Source organism: Leishmania braziliensis, chromosome 27, assembly GCF_000002845.2.
Source record: "Leishmania braziliensis MHOM/BR/75/M2904 complete genome, chromosome 27".
Lineage (NCBI taxonomy): Eukaryota > Euglenozoa > Kinetoplastea > Trypanosomatida > Trypanosomatidae > Leishmania > Leishmania braziliensis.
The window spans coordinates 1,081,177-1,094,768 of record NC_009319.2 but is presented as its reverse complement, the minus strand read 5'-3'; positions in this window follow the sequence as shown (position 1 = coordinate 1,094,768).

Genomic DNA, 13,592 nt, shown 5'->3' with positions numbered 1-13,592 from the left:
CCGCGGCCTCAGTATTGAGAGTTCGAGGTTGCATCCGCGAGCTCCTCGTACGGATTCCGAACGAAGCATTTCAGCCACTCTTCAACCTCGATGGGGACGTGCTGTTGCTGATATTCGGCTAAGAATTCAGAGAGACGAAACGGTCGCTCAAGCCCGGTGGGAAGGCACCCAAGCGTCCACCAATACTTCATAACGTAAGGCCCTGGTCCATGGGGACCTGCAAAGCGGTAAAGGCACATGGTGGGATTCAGCGGCATGTGCTTCTCCAAAAGAAATGCGGGCCACTTCTTTGCGGCGCTGGGGGCCATTACACCCTTAATGCGGGAAGACTAAGCGCCAGACGCTATTCACAGCGGGTCAAATCGGAAAGAGCGCTACCCCTATGACGAGCGCAAATGCTAACCCTAACCCTAACCCTAACCCTAACCCTAACCCTAACCCTAACCCTAACCCTAACCCTAACCCTAACCCTAACCCTAACCCTAACCCTAACCCTAACCCTAACCCTAACCCTAACCCTAACCCTAACCCTAACCCTAACCCTAACCCTAACCCTAACCCTAACCCTAACCCTAACCCTAACCCTAACCCTAACCCTAACCCTAACCCTAACCCTAACCCTAACCCTAACCCTAACCCTAACCCTAACCCTAACCCTAACCCTAACCCTAACCCTAACCCTAACCCTAACCCTAACCCTAACCCTAACCCTAACCCTAACCCTAACCCTAACCCTAACCCTAACCCTAACCCTAACCCTAACCCTAACCCTAACCCTAACCCTAACCCTAACCCTAACCCTAACCCTAACCCTAACCCTAACCCTAACCCTAACCCTAACCCTAACCCTAACCCGTGTACCCTGGCCCGCCCTCGGGAGGATTTCTCCGGTACAGTGGGAGAGGGTGCCTCAAGGATAGGAAGGCGTGGTAGAAAATGCCCGCACCCTAACCTTAACACGTGTACCCTGGCTCTTCACAGGGACGTTAGGGTAGCAAGGGTATACAAAGCGTTGAAGGAATGTCCCGTATAGTGATCCCGTTTCGGAGAGCCACTGACAGCTCTTCAGCGTTTCGGTACAGTTGTGGAGCAGATTTCGGCGTGTCTTCGCTACACTCACGGGTCAGATGTGCCCTTCTAACACATGTTTAGTCAGGACTAAACCACATTCTTCCGACGTCGCACGTCTCTGTGGGTGAACGTTTGAATGTTTCACTTGGTATCGTGTCCAGTATTATGTGCATCACACAGTGTAGGTGCTCTCAGCGCCGATGGTAGCAAGGAAACTGAGGGAAGATTCCCCTGGGTTCTTCGCGGAGGTGTGGGCTTCCCAGCACGTCGACTGCGGAGCAGAAAAGGGCCCAGCACCGGCCTAGAAGCCCTCCGCAGCAGCTCTTCCTCCACGGTTGCTTTAAAGGGCGCTGATCCCGCGCTGAGCCCTGCAGACAAGACAACAGCTGAGAGAAGTCTGTCACCCTCCAGACCGCGTTTCCACCAGCGGGGACAGCCTTTCAAGTGCCTGCCCGCATAGCAGAGACTTCTCAGACCCGAGTAAAGGCAGTGCCGAGTCGTCGGCGGGGCGGCGCGTGGCACCTCGAGTGGTGCCACAGTCCTTGGCGAGGCTGCGCGGCAGGCCATTCACCAAGTTTTGCTGGATTGCAATGTAAAAGAGCGCCGCATCTACGCCCCCTCTGATAAGTAGAGGCTTCTTGTGTGCGCGCGCGGCCAGTTAAGCCAGTGGCCTCTTCCGACTCCGCCGAAGCCGTGGTGCGTCCCCTGTGCTGCCACGATTGCAGACTGACCCGTGGCCGGTGCGATGCGCAGTGTCCGGCCTCTGGCGCTCACCAGCCCTTCTGAGAGCAGGGACTGCAGAAACAGCATCGCCGCTCGGGGCTCTGCGTGTGCCGAGTGCTTCGCTGTGAGGTACCCATGGTTTGTCAGCGGGTCCGCAGCCCGCCCTTGCGACTGGCCTCCGCCGAACCGGCTTGGCGGGCGCACTCCTGCACCTGCGCGTCACGTCCACAAAGAGGCGCTGCGGTGGACGTCGACACTTCATCCGCTTCAGCTGCAGCAGCGCGTCCTCTCGCGGCAACGGCGCCCCTGTCGCACGCGGCACGCGGAGCTTCGCACCGTTTCCATGGCGGGTCGTGATGCGCACACAGAAGTCGCCGGCAAGTTCTCCGAGCCCTCGGATATTGTCCCATCCTTCGTGCGGGGTGCCGCGCCAGCTTCAGGACGAGTGCGGCGCGCGGCTGGGTTCCCGAGAACTCCTTGTGAGGTGTCTTCGTCTCCTCGAGGCGCAGCGGGGCAGACGGGTGCGTCTTGGTTTCTCGCCCGAACCTCCTCGCGGCGCTCGCTGCTCAGAGCTCCGGCGACATCGGTCAATCGCATTGGTCTGGCTGGCTCCCGTGCAGGGGAAGGTGGAGTGGGCCCACCCCCTTCTACCAACACAGGGGCTCTTGAGGCGGTTGACCACTTCCACTCTCGCACTCCTGCCGCCCGCACGCCCAGGTGGAAATGGCCGCCTTCGCCAGGTCGAAGCTCAGCAGGGCGCTTGGCATCAGCCACAGCTCTCAGCCATCGCAAGTGGCCCGCTAGAACCGCTGGTGAGACCGCTGATCATGTCACCGTGCTGACATGTGCGGGTCTGTCCGAGTAGATGCACCGCCCTGGCAGACAGGCGCGCCCCCCTCCCACCCGCCCGCCTGCCGCTCGTGTCATTGTTGGGGAGGGAATCGTCTCGCTGTAGAGCGCCGCGTGTTGCTCACGAAGAACCGTGCCCAGCGGCTGTGTCGGCTGCGTCTTTGCCAGGCCCCCCGCCGACGGCCAGGAAGGGGTTAACCGGCTGCTTGCCTTCTTCGCCTGCGTCCGCCGCTCCCCGCACCTCTGTTTGAGTTGCCGCGGTACGCAGGGCATCGTCCTGTTTCCCCTTTCTGGTCGTCTACAGAGTTGTGGTGCGGAAGAGCTCCGCCGTGTGGTGTTTGAGGTCGTCCTCCGCGGCAGCCGCGCCGCCTGTCATGTTCGGTGCAGCCTCCTCGAGCAGTTGACCATTCAGCTGGGTCAAGCTGCCTTGTCGAAAAAAAAGCGAGTATTCCACTTGTGCGGTGCCGGTGCCATACTCTTCCGCACGGTCGCCGTATAGACGCTACGCTCAAGACCAGCTATGGTAGAGAGGCGGCTAAGCGGCTGGAACGCCCACCGTCATGGCACCGAGTTCCGCCACGGGTTCCTCGACATCATCCAAGAAGACGGTGTACGTCGCGATCACCGTCCCCACTGGGGGTGAGCGAGTGGAACTTCGCATGGTTAATGGAACCTCGCTGGAGTCGCTCTTTCGCCCTGTCCTTTTCCACCTCGCCAAGGAGTGGCACCCTCATTCGTTCCGCCCTCCAATGGGCGCGCCCTGCTGTCTGCCGCAACACCTAGCAAAGTCGCACAAACACCCGTCACCGCTGCATCTGGCAGCCCTTCTCGTCGTCTCCATGCAGAGGGTCTGCTCACTGTTTGACCACGCAGACTGCACCTTCTCGCGGAGCGTCTTGTAGTCGATCATACACCCCTCTCCCTGAGCGGCTGCGGGGTTTGTACGAACTTTGCCGCGGATTCCTCCGTCCCTATGTCGACCCTGATCGACATCGTGGCACACCGCTGAGAAAGAGTGCTTCACACCGAGTAGTGCGAACGTGTATGTTCAAGCTCTCTTGGTATCGGTGGTCACCAGGAGACCAACAGGGAGTTACCACTTCGTCCGCCACTCATTGGGTTACACAAATATGTAGAGCGGGAGAGTGAAGAGAGAAAACTAAAGCCCCATACACAGGTGTTCCCATAGCACATGCCGCCATCCTGCAACACCTTCTCCACAATGGTAGTCCGTTTCCTGATATCATCGTAGTCATTAGCGTGACACACTGTGCTTCACTCCTTGATTCCCAGCACAGCTCTTACGGCATACCATTAGTAAGCCCGTCATTTCGATTTTGCAAGCAGAAACACTCCACGCATGTAATGCGCACAAGCAGAAAAAAAAACTATAAGCGAAAAACAACATTACATCCGCTGCCATAATAGGAGAGAGACCCAAAGCTCCCAGCCAGCAGGCACTGCAGAACAAAGTTCGCACGTAAGAAGACTTTCTTCTCCTACAAAGGCCTACGTGTGGGACGCCCCCTAATTCTCCTTTCGGCGGTCCACAGGATGAGGAGGCCATTTGACCCTTCCTTAGCTGCGCACACTGTGGACCGTTTCTTCTAATTTCAGTAGCCCACCGACTACAGACGGCTTTCTACCTTTTGACAGACCTACACGTAATAGACCAGTGGTGATGAGCATCATCAGCTGCCACACGCAGTGGGTCACATTTTCATTACCCACAGCCGCTGCCATGGTCACCCCTTCTATATATTCTTCTGTGGACCTGCCGTGACGGCCCCCATTAATACATTTATCAGGTGCACTGCCGTGGTGGCACTCATTTTCATGAACAGAGGGGCTATCGTGGAGTCTCTCTGGCGCCTAAGAAGACGACCAGCATGGCAACGACTCTGAGAAATACATAAAAGATGGCCACCACGGCAGGGCACCTGAAAGAAAGAAGGGGGCCACCACGGCAGGCCTCGGAAGAAAAGAAAGAAGGGGGCCTCCACAGCAGGCCTCGGAAGAAAAGAATGAAGGGGGCCGCCACGGCAGTGCATCTGAAAGAAAGAAAGAAGGGGCCACCACAGCAGGCCTCGGAAGAAAAGAAAGAAGGGGGCCGCCACGGCAGTGCATCTGAAAGAAAGAATGAAGGGTGCCGCCCCGGCAGTGCATCAGAAAAAAAGAAGGGGGCCGCCACACCAGGCCTCGGAAGAAAAGAAAGAAGGGGGCCGCCACGGCAGCGCATCAAAAAGAATGAAGGGGGCCGCCACAACAGGCCTCGGAAGAAAAGAAAGAAGGGGGCCGCCACGGCAGTGCATCTGAAAGAAAGAAAGAAGGGTGCCGCCACGGCAGTGCATCTGAAAGAATGAAGGGGGCCGCCACACCAGGCCTCGGAAGAAAAGAAAGAAGGGGGCCGCCACGGCAGTGCATCTGAAAGAATGAAGGGGGCCGCCACAACAGGCCTCGGAAGAAAAGAATGAAGGGGGCCGCCACGGCAGTGCATCTGAAAGAATGAAGGGGGCCGCCACAACAGGCCTCGGAAGAAAAGAAAGAAGGGGGCCGCCACGGCAGCGCATCTGAAAGAATGAAGGGGGCCGCCACAACAGGCCTCGGAAGAAAAGAATGAAGGGGGCCGCCACGGCAGTGCATCTGAAAGAATGAAGGGGGCCGCCACAACAGGCCTCGGAAGAAAAGAAAGAAGGGGGCCGCCACGGCAGCGCATCTGAAAGAATGAAGGGGGCCGCCACAACAGGCCTCGGAAGAAAAGAAAGAAGGGGGCCGCCACAACAGGCCTCGGAAGAAAAGAAAGAAGGGGGCCGCCACGGCAGTGCATCTGAAAGAATGAAGGGGGCCGCCACAACAGGCCTCGGAAGAAAAGAAAGAAGGGGGCCGCCACGGCAGTGCATCTGAAAGAATGAAGGGAGCCGCCACAACAGGCCTCGGAAGAAAAGAAAGAAGGAAGCCACCACGGCAGTGCATCTGAAAGAATGAAGGGGGCCGCCACAACAGGCCTCGGAAGAAAAGAAAGAAGGAAGCCACCACGGCAGTGCATCTGAAAGAATGAAGGGGGCCGCCACAACAGGCCTCGGAAGAAAAGAAAGAAGGGGGCCGCCACGGCAGCGCATCTGAAAGAATGAAGGGAACCTCCACAACAGGCCTCGGAAGAAAAGAAAGAAGGGGGCCGCCACGGCAGTGCATCTGAAAGAATGAAGGGGGCCGCCACAACAGGCCTCGGAAAAAAAGAAAGAAGGGGGCCGCCACGGCAGTGCATCTGAAAGAATGAAGGGGGCCTCCAAAACAGGCCTCGGAAGAAAAGAATGAAGGGGGCCGCCACGGCAGTGCATCTGAAAGAAAGAATGAAGGGGGCCACCACGGCAGTGCATCTGAAAGAAAGAAAGAAGGGGGCCGCCACGGCAGGCCTCGGAAGAAAAGAAAGAAGGGGGCCACCACAACAGGCCTCGGAAAAAAAGAAAGAAGGGGGCCGCCACGGCAGTGCATCTGAAAGAATGAAGGGGGCCGCCACAACAGGCCTCGGAAGAAAAGAAAGAAGGGGGCCACCACGGCAGTGCATCTGAAAGAAAGAAAGAAGGGGGCCACCACGGCAGTGCATCTGAAAGAAAGAAAGAAGGGGGCCACCACGGCATTCCTAAGAAAAGAATGAAGGGGGCCGCCACCGCAGTGCATCTGAAAGAAAGAAGGGGGCCTCCACCACAGCCCTCCGAAGAAAAGAAAGAAGGGGGCCACCACGGCAGTGCATCAGAAAGAAAGAAGGGGGCCGCCACCGCAGCCCTCGGAAGAAAAGAATGAAGGGGGCCGCCACGGCAGTGCATCTGAAAGAAAGAAGGGGGCCTCCACAATAGGCTTCGGAAGAAAAGAATGAAGGGGGCCACCACGGCAGTGCATCTGAGAGAAAGAAGGGGGCCGCCACAGCAGGCCTCGGAAGAAAAGAATGAAGGGGGCCGCCACGGCAGTGCATCTGAAAGAAAGAAGGGGGCCACCACAGCAGGCCTCGGAAGAAAAGAAAGAAGGGGGCCGCCACGGCAGTGCATCTGAAAGAATGAAGGGGGCCTCCACAACAGGCCTCGGAAGAAAAGAATGAAGGGGGCCGCCACGGCAGTGCATCTGAAAGAAAGAAAGAAGGGTGCCACCACAGCAGGCCTCGGAAGAAAAGAATGAAGGGGGCCGCCACGGCAGTGCATCTGAAAGAAAGAAAGAAGGGGGCCACCACAGCAGGCCTCGGAAGAAAAGAAAGAAGGGGGCCGCCACGGCAGTGCATCTGAAAGAAAGAAGGGGGCCACCACAGCAGTGCATCTGAAAAAAGAAAGAAGGGGGCCTCCACAGCAGGCCTCGGAAGAAAAGAAAGAAGGGGGCCGCCACAGCAGTGCATCTGAAAGAAAGAAAGAAGGGGCCTCCACAACAGGCCTCGGAAGAAAAGAATGAAGGGGGCCGCCACAACAGGCATCTGAAAAAAAGAAAGAAGGGGGCCGCCACGGCAGTGCATCTGAAAGAATGAAGGGGGCCTCCACAGCAGGCCTCGGAAGAAAAGAAAGAAGGGGGCCTCCACAACAGGCCTCGGAAGAAAAGAATGAAGGGGGCCACCACGGCAGTGCATCTGAAAGAAAGAAAGAAGGGGGCCGCCACGGCAGGCATCGGAAGAAAAGAAAGAAGGGGGCCTCCACAGCAGGCCTCGGAAGAAAAGAATGAAGGGGGCCGCCACGGCAGTGCATCTGAAAGAAAGAAAGAAGGGTGCCACCACAGCAGGCCTCGGAAGAAAAGAAAGAAGGGGGCCTCCACAGCAGGCCTCGGAAGAAAAGAATGAAGGGGGCCGCCACGGCAGTGCATCTGAAAGAAAGAAGGGGGCCTCCACAGCAGTGCATCTGAAAGAAAGAAGGGGGCCACCACAGCAGGCCTCGGAAGAAAAGAATGAAGGGTGCCACCACGGCAGTGCATCTGAAAGAATGAAGGGGGCCTCCACAGCAGTGCATCTGAAAGAAAGAAGGGGGCCGCCACGGAAGTGCATCTGAAAGAAAGAAGGGGGCCACCACGGCAGTGCATCGGAAAGAAAGAAAGAAGGGGGCCTCCACAACAGGCCTCGGAAGAAAAGAATGAAGGGGGCCACCACGGCAGTGCATCTGAGAGAAAGAAGGGGGCCACTACGGCAGTGCATCTGAAAGAATGAAGGGGGCCTTCACAACAGGCTTCGGAAGAAAAGAATGAAGGGGGCCGCCACGGCAGTGCATCTGAAAGAAAGAAAGAAGGGGGCCTCCACAACAGGCTTCGGAAGAAAAGAATGAAGGGGGCCGCCACGGCAGTGCATCTGAAAGAAAGAAAGAAGGGGGCCTCCACAACAGGCTTCGGAAGAAAAGAATGAAGGGGGCCGCCACGGCAGTGCATCTGAAAGAAAGAAAGAAGGGGGCCTCCACAACAGGCTTCGGAAGAAAAGAATGAAGGGGGCCGCCACGGCAGTGCATCTGAAAGAAAGAAAGAAGGGGGCCTCCACAACAGGCCTCGGAAGAAAAGAAAGAAGGGGGCCGCCACGGCAGTGCATCTGAAAGAAAGAAGAAGGGGGCCGCCACAACAGGCCTCGGAAGAAAAGAATGAAGGGGGCCACCACGGCAGTGCATCTGAAAGAATGAAGGGGGCCGCCACAGCAGGCCTCGGAAGAAAAGAAAGAAGGGGGCCACCACGGCAGTGCATCTGAAAGAAAGAAAGGGGGCCGCCACAACAGGCCTCGGAAGAAAAGAAAGAAGGGGGCCACCACGGCAGTGCATCTGAAAGAATGAAGGGGGCCTCCACGGCAGGCCTCGGAAGAAAAGAAAGAAGGGGGCCACCACGGCAGTGCATCTGAAAGAAAGAAAGAAGGGGGCCGCCACAACAGGCCTCGGAAGAAAAGAAAGAAGGGGGCCACCACGGCAGTGCATCTGAAAGAATGAAGGGGGCCGCCACAACAGGCCTCGGAAGAAAAGAAAGAAGGGGGCCACCACGGCAGTGCATCTGAAAGAATGAAGGGGGCCGCCACAACAGGCCTCGGAAGAAAAGAAAGAAGGGGGCCGCCACGGCGGTGCATCCGAAAGAAAGAAAGAAGGGGACCGCCAAAACAGGCCTCGGAAGAAAAGAAAGAAGGGGGCCGCCACGGCAGTGCATCTGAAAGAAAGAAGGGGGCCTCCACAACAAGCCTCGGAAGAAAAGAAAGAAGGGGGCCACCACGGCAGTGCATCGGAAAGAAAGAAAGAAGGGGGCCGCCACAACAGGCCTCGGAAGAAAAGAAAGAAGGGGGCCACCACGGCAGTGCATCTGAAAGAAAGAAAGAAGGGGACCGCCACAACAGGCCTCGGAAGAAAAGAAAGAAGGGGGCCGCCACGGCAGTGCATCTGAAAGAATGAAGGGAGCCTCCACAACAAGCCTCGGAAGAAAAGAAAGAAGGGGGCCACCACGGCAGTGCATCTGAAAGAATGAAGGGGGCCGCCACAACAGGCCTCGGAAGAAAAGAAAGAAGGGGGCCACCACGGCAGTGCATCTGAAAGAAAGAAAGAAGGGGGCCGCCACGGCAGTGCATCTGAAAGAAAGAAGGGGGCCGCCACAACAGGCCTCGGAAGAAAAGAATGAAGGGGGCCACCACGGCAGTGCATCTCAAAGAAAGAATGAAGGGGGCCGCCACACCAGTGCATCTGAAAGAAAGAAAGAAGGGGGCCGCCACGGCAGTGCATCTGAAAGAATGAAGGGGGCCGCCACACCAGTGCATCTGAAAGAAAGAAAGAAGGGGGCCGCCACAACAGGCCTCGGAAGAAAAGAAAGAAGGGGGCCGCCACGGCAGTGCATCTGAAAGAATGAAGGGGGCCGCCACACCAGTGCATCTGAAAGAAAGAAAGAAGGGGGCCGCCACGGCAGTGCATCTGAAAGAATGAAGGGGGCCGCCACAACAGGCCTCGGAAGAAAAGAAAGAAGGGGGCCACCACGGCAGTGCATCTCAAAGAAAGAATGAAGGGGGCCGCCACACCAGTGCATCTGAAAGAAAGAAAGAAGGGGGCCACCACAGCAGTGCATCTGAAAGAAAGAATGAAGAGGGCCGCCACGGCAGTGCATCTGAAAGAAAGAAGGGGGCCGCCACAACAGGCCTCGGAAGAAAAGAAAGAAGGGGGCCGCCACGGCAGTGCATCTGAAAGAATGAAGGGGGCCTCCACAGCAGGCCTCGGAAGAAAAGAGAGAAGGGGGCCACCACGGCAGTGCATCTGAAAGAATGAAGGGGGCCGCCACAACAGGCATCTGAAAGAAAGAAAGAAGGGTGCCACCACGGCAGTGCATCTGAAAGAAAGAATGAAGGGGGCCGCCACACCAGTGCATCTGAAAGAAAGAAAGAAGGGGGCCGCCACAACAGGCCTCGGAAGAAAAGAAAGAAGGGGGCCGCCACGGCAGTGCATCTGAAAGAATGAAGGGGGCCGCCACAACAGGCCTCGGAAGAAAAGAAAGAAGGGGGCCGCCACGGCAGCGCATCTGAAAGAATGAAGGGGGCCGCCACAACAGGCCTCGGAAGAAAAGAATGAAGGGGGCCACCACGGCAGGGCATCTGAAAGAATGAAGGGGGCCGCCACAACAGGCCTCGGAAGAAAAGAAAGAAGGGGGCCGCCACGGCAGCGCATCTGAAAGAAAGAAAGAAGGGGGCCACCACGGCAGTGCATCTGAAAGAAAGAAAGAAGGGGGCCACCACGGCAGTGCCTCTGAAAGAAAGAAAGAAGGGGGCCACCACAGCAGGCCTCGGAAGAAAAGAAAGAAGGGGGCCGCCACGGCAGTGCATCTGAAAGAAAGAAAGAAGGGGGCCGCCACGGCAGGCCTCGGAAAAAAAGAAAGAAGGGGGCCGCCACGGCAGTGCATCTGAAAGAAAGAAAGAAGGGGGCCACCACGGCAGTGCATCTGAAAAAAAGAAAGAAGGGGGCCGCCACGGCAGTGCATCTGAAAGAATGAAGGGGGCCGCCACAACAGGCCTCGGAAGAAAAGAAAGAAGGGGGCCACCACGGCAGTGCATCTGAAAGAAAGAAAGGGGGCCTCCACAACAGGCCTCGGAAGAAAAGAATGAAGGGGGCCGCCACGGCAGTGCATCTGAAAGAAAGAAAGAAGGGGGCCTCCACAGCAGGCCTCGGAAAGAAAGAATGAAGGGGGCCACCACGGCAGTGCATCTGAAAGAAAGAAAGAAGGGGGCCGCCACGGCAGGGCATCTCAAAGAAAGAATGAAGGGAGCCTCCACAACAAGCATCGGAAAAAAAGAAAGAAGGGGGCCGCCACGGCGGTGCATCTGAAAGAATGAAGGGGGCCTCCAAAACAGGCCTCGGAAGAAAAGAATGAAGGGGGCCACCACGGCAGTGCATCTGAAAGAAAGGAAGAAGGGGTCCACAGCGGCAGGGCCGGTTAATGAAAAAGAAGTGGGCGCATCACGTGCGGTATCTGTTGATGTTCATGAACACTGGTCCATCACGTGTAGGCCTGTGATCTGTAGAAAAATGGTCTATAAAGGATGAGTCTCTGAGTTGATAAAGAAGTGGTCTAGCACGGAAATGGTTCAAAGAAGAGGGAAAAAAAGAAGAGCACCACGCGCAGCAGGTGGAAGTGTTCACGCATATTTGCCCACCACGTGGGGGCTCTGACGAATGGGAGAGGAGGACGGTCTACCACTGGGGCCACCGGAGGTAAAATAAATTGATGGGAACGCTGTGTAGTATAGGCTGCTGATGAAGTGGGCACGGCACTGCCCATAGCGCTTGTCAAAGATGTTGAGGGTCTCAAGTACGTCATACACAAATTATCGACAGGGGGCAGGGGCACCTTCTCGTCACTGGGCCATAGTCTAGCCAGTTCATGTTCATTCTGCGTGCCACCGTTCGTGCGCTGCTTCATACAGCGGCACAGGGGGCGGCTGCCGCGGCGTCTCCCGTAATGGATGGCAGAGGGGCCACTGACTGGCGGCAGCGTCGCTGCGTCGCTCTGCTCATCCGATGTGGTGTCCACATCCGTGGGAGAGAGCACGTCGCCCAGCGGCAGCGTCGCTGCGTCGCTTTGCTCATCCGATGTGGTGTCCGCGTCCGTGGGAGGGAGCACGTCGCCCAGCGGCAGCGTCGCTGCATCGCTCTCCTCAGCGCACAGGCCTTCACGTCGGAATCGCTCGATCCCGAGCTCCCGTCGCTGGCGCTCTCTGTAGCGGACTAGAGCAGCAGAGAAAACGCCCAAGCAGCGGTGTCCGAGTCGAGCACAGCTCAGCCGCATTCCACCGTTCGTGCGCTGCTTCATACAGCGGCACAGGGGGCGGCTGCCGCGGCGTCTCCCGTAATGGATGGCAGAGGGGCCACTGACTGGCGGCAGCGTCGCTGCGTCGCTCTGCTCATCCGATGTGGTGTCCACATCCGTGGGAGAGAGCACGTCGCCCAGCGGCAGCGTCGCTGCGTCGCTTTGCTCATCCGATGTGGTGTCCGCGTCCGTGGGAGGGAGCACGTCGCCCAGCGGCAGCGTCGCTGCGTCGCTTTGCTCATCCGATGCGGTGTCCGCGTCCGTGGGAGGGAGCACGTCGCCCAGCGGCAGCGTCGCTGCATCGCTCTCCTCAGCGCACAGGCCTTCACGTCGGAATCGCTCGATCCCGAGCTCCCGTCGCTGGCGCTCTCTGTAGCGGACTAGAGCAGCAGGGAAAACGCCCAAGCAGCGGTGTCCGAGTCGAGCACAGCTCAGCCGCATTCCACCGTTCGTGCGCTGCTTCATACAGCGGCACAGGGGGCGGCTGCCGCGGCGTCTCCCGTAATGGATGGCAGAGGGGCCACTGACTGGTGGCAGCGGTAACGCCTCAGGGGCTGGACGCGCTTCGTTTGTGGCAGGTCCAACACTCGTGCACTCCACCATCTTCACGCTTCCACCTGTTGAAGTCATCTCAAGTTCATATGGTGGCTTTATTTCCGGCGGGGGGAGCATTGGCGAAGGCGGCGGGATGGGAAGGGGGCGGGGGACGGGGCTCTGCGCCATCGAGTCGTGGTTCATTGTGGGCGAGGTAGTCTTAAGAGAAACGCAGAGGGAAGGAGAGAGGCGAGCGGGCTAACGCAGGCAAAGAGAAAAAAGAGAGGGAATACGGAGAGAAGAGCACGGGGAAAGGGTTCCGTGTGTGTGTGTCTGTGTGTGTGCGTGTGTCTATGTATGTGTGTATCTGTGTGTGTGTGTATGTGAGCGTGTGTGGGTGTGTAGGTGTGTACGTGGGGAGTGCGAGGAAAGGCGCTGCATCTTCATCCGTGGGCATAGCACGGGTACATCACAGGCATAGACACACGTGGGGAGCAAAGGGGAGAGGAAGGGTGGACGTGAAGGGGGACAAAGAAGAGAAAGCGAGGGATGGGAGGAGGTGGGGTGGGGGGGTGGCAGCACGCCAGAGGGAGGATGACGCCAAGGGTGCCGTCTACGGAAGCAGGGGCGTTGGGGTGTGGTGTCATTCGATCGAAGAGTGGCAAGCATCTTTGCCAGGGGGGGTGCGTGGCGATTTACATTTGTTGTCCTCGCTGCCCTATGTCCTACCACTGCGCGAAAAAAAGCGGCTGCGGAGGCGCCTGTACAGAGAAGAGTTGGGGGAGGTGAAAACGTCGAAGTCGCTCTGCGCTGTGCAGTGCGTTGCAACTCGGCGTCTGTCGACGTGGAAAAAAATGAGGCGCCAACGCGCAGAGAGGCCCGCTGCACACCCCCAACAAGCGCGGATGCGCAAACCGCGGCAAGGGGGGAAAGCCGGAAGGTAAGGCGGACAAGACGGCGAGGCAACCGTAGAGTGGCAGGTGAGCGGAAAAGAGAGGCACAGAGAGAGAGGGGGTGGGCGGGAATACGCAGAAAAGGGAGAAGGCGGTGGCGGTAGGCGAATACCGATGCGAAGGTGCGCAGTGAGCTGCCCGCTGATCGTCCGGCTATATGCGGCCTGGTGCGGCACAGTGCCAGAAAACAGAGAA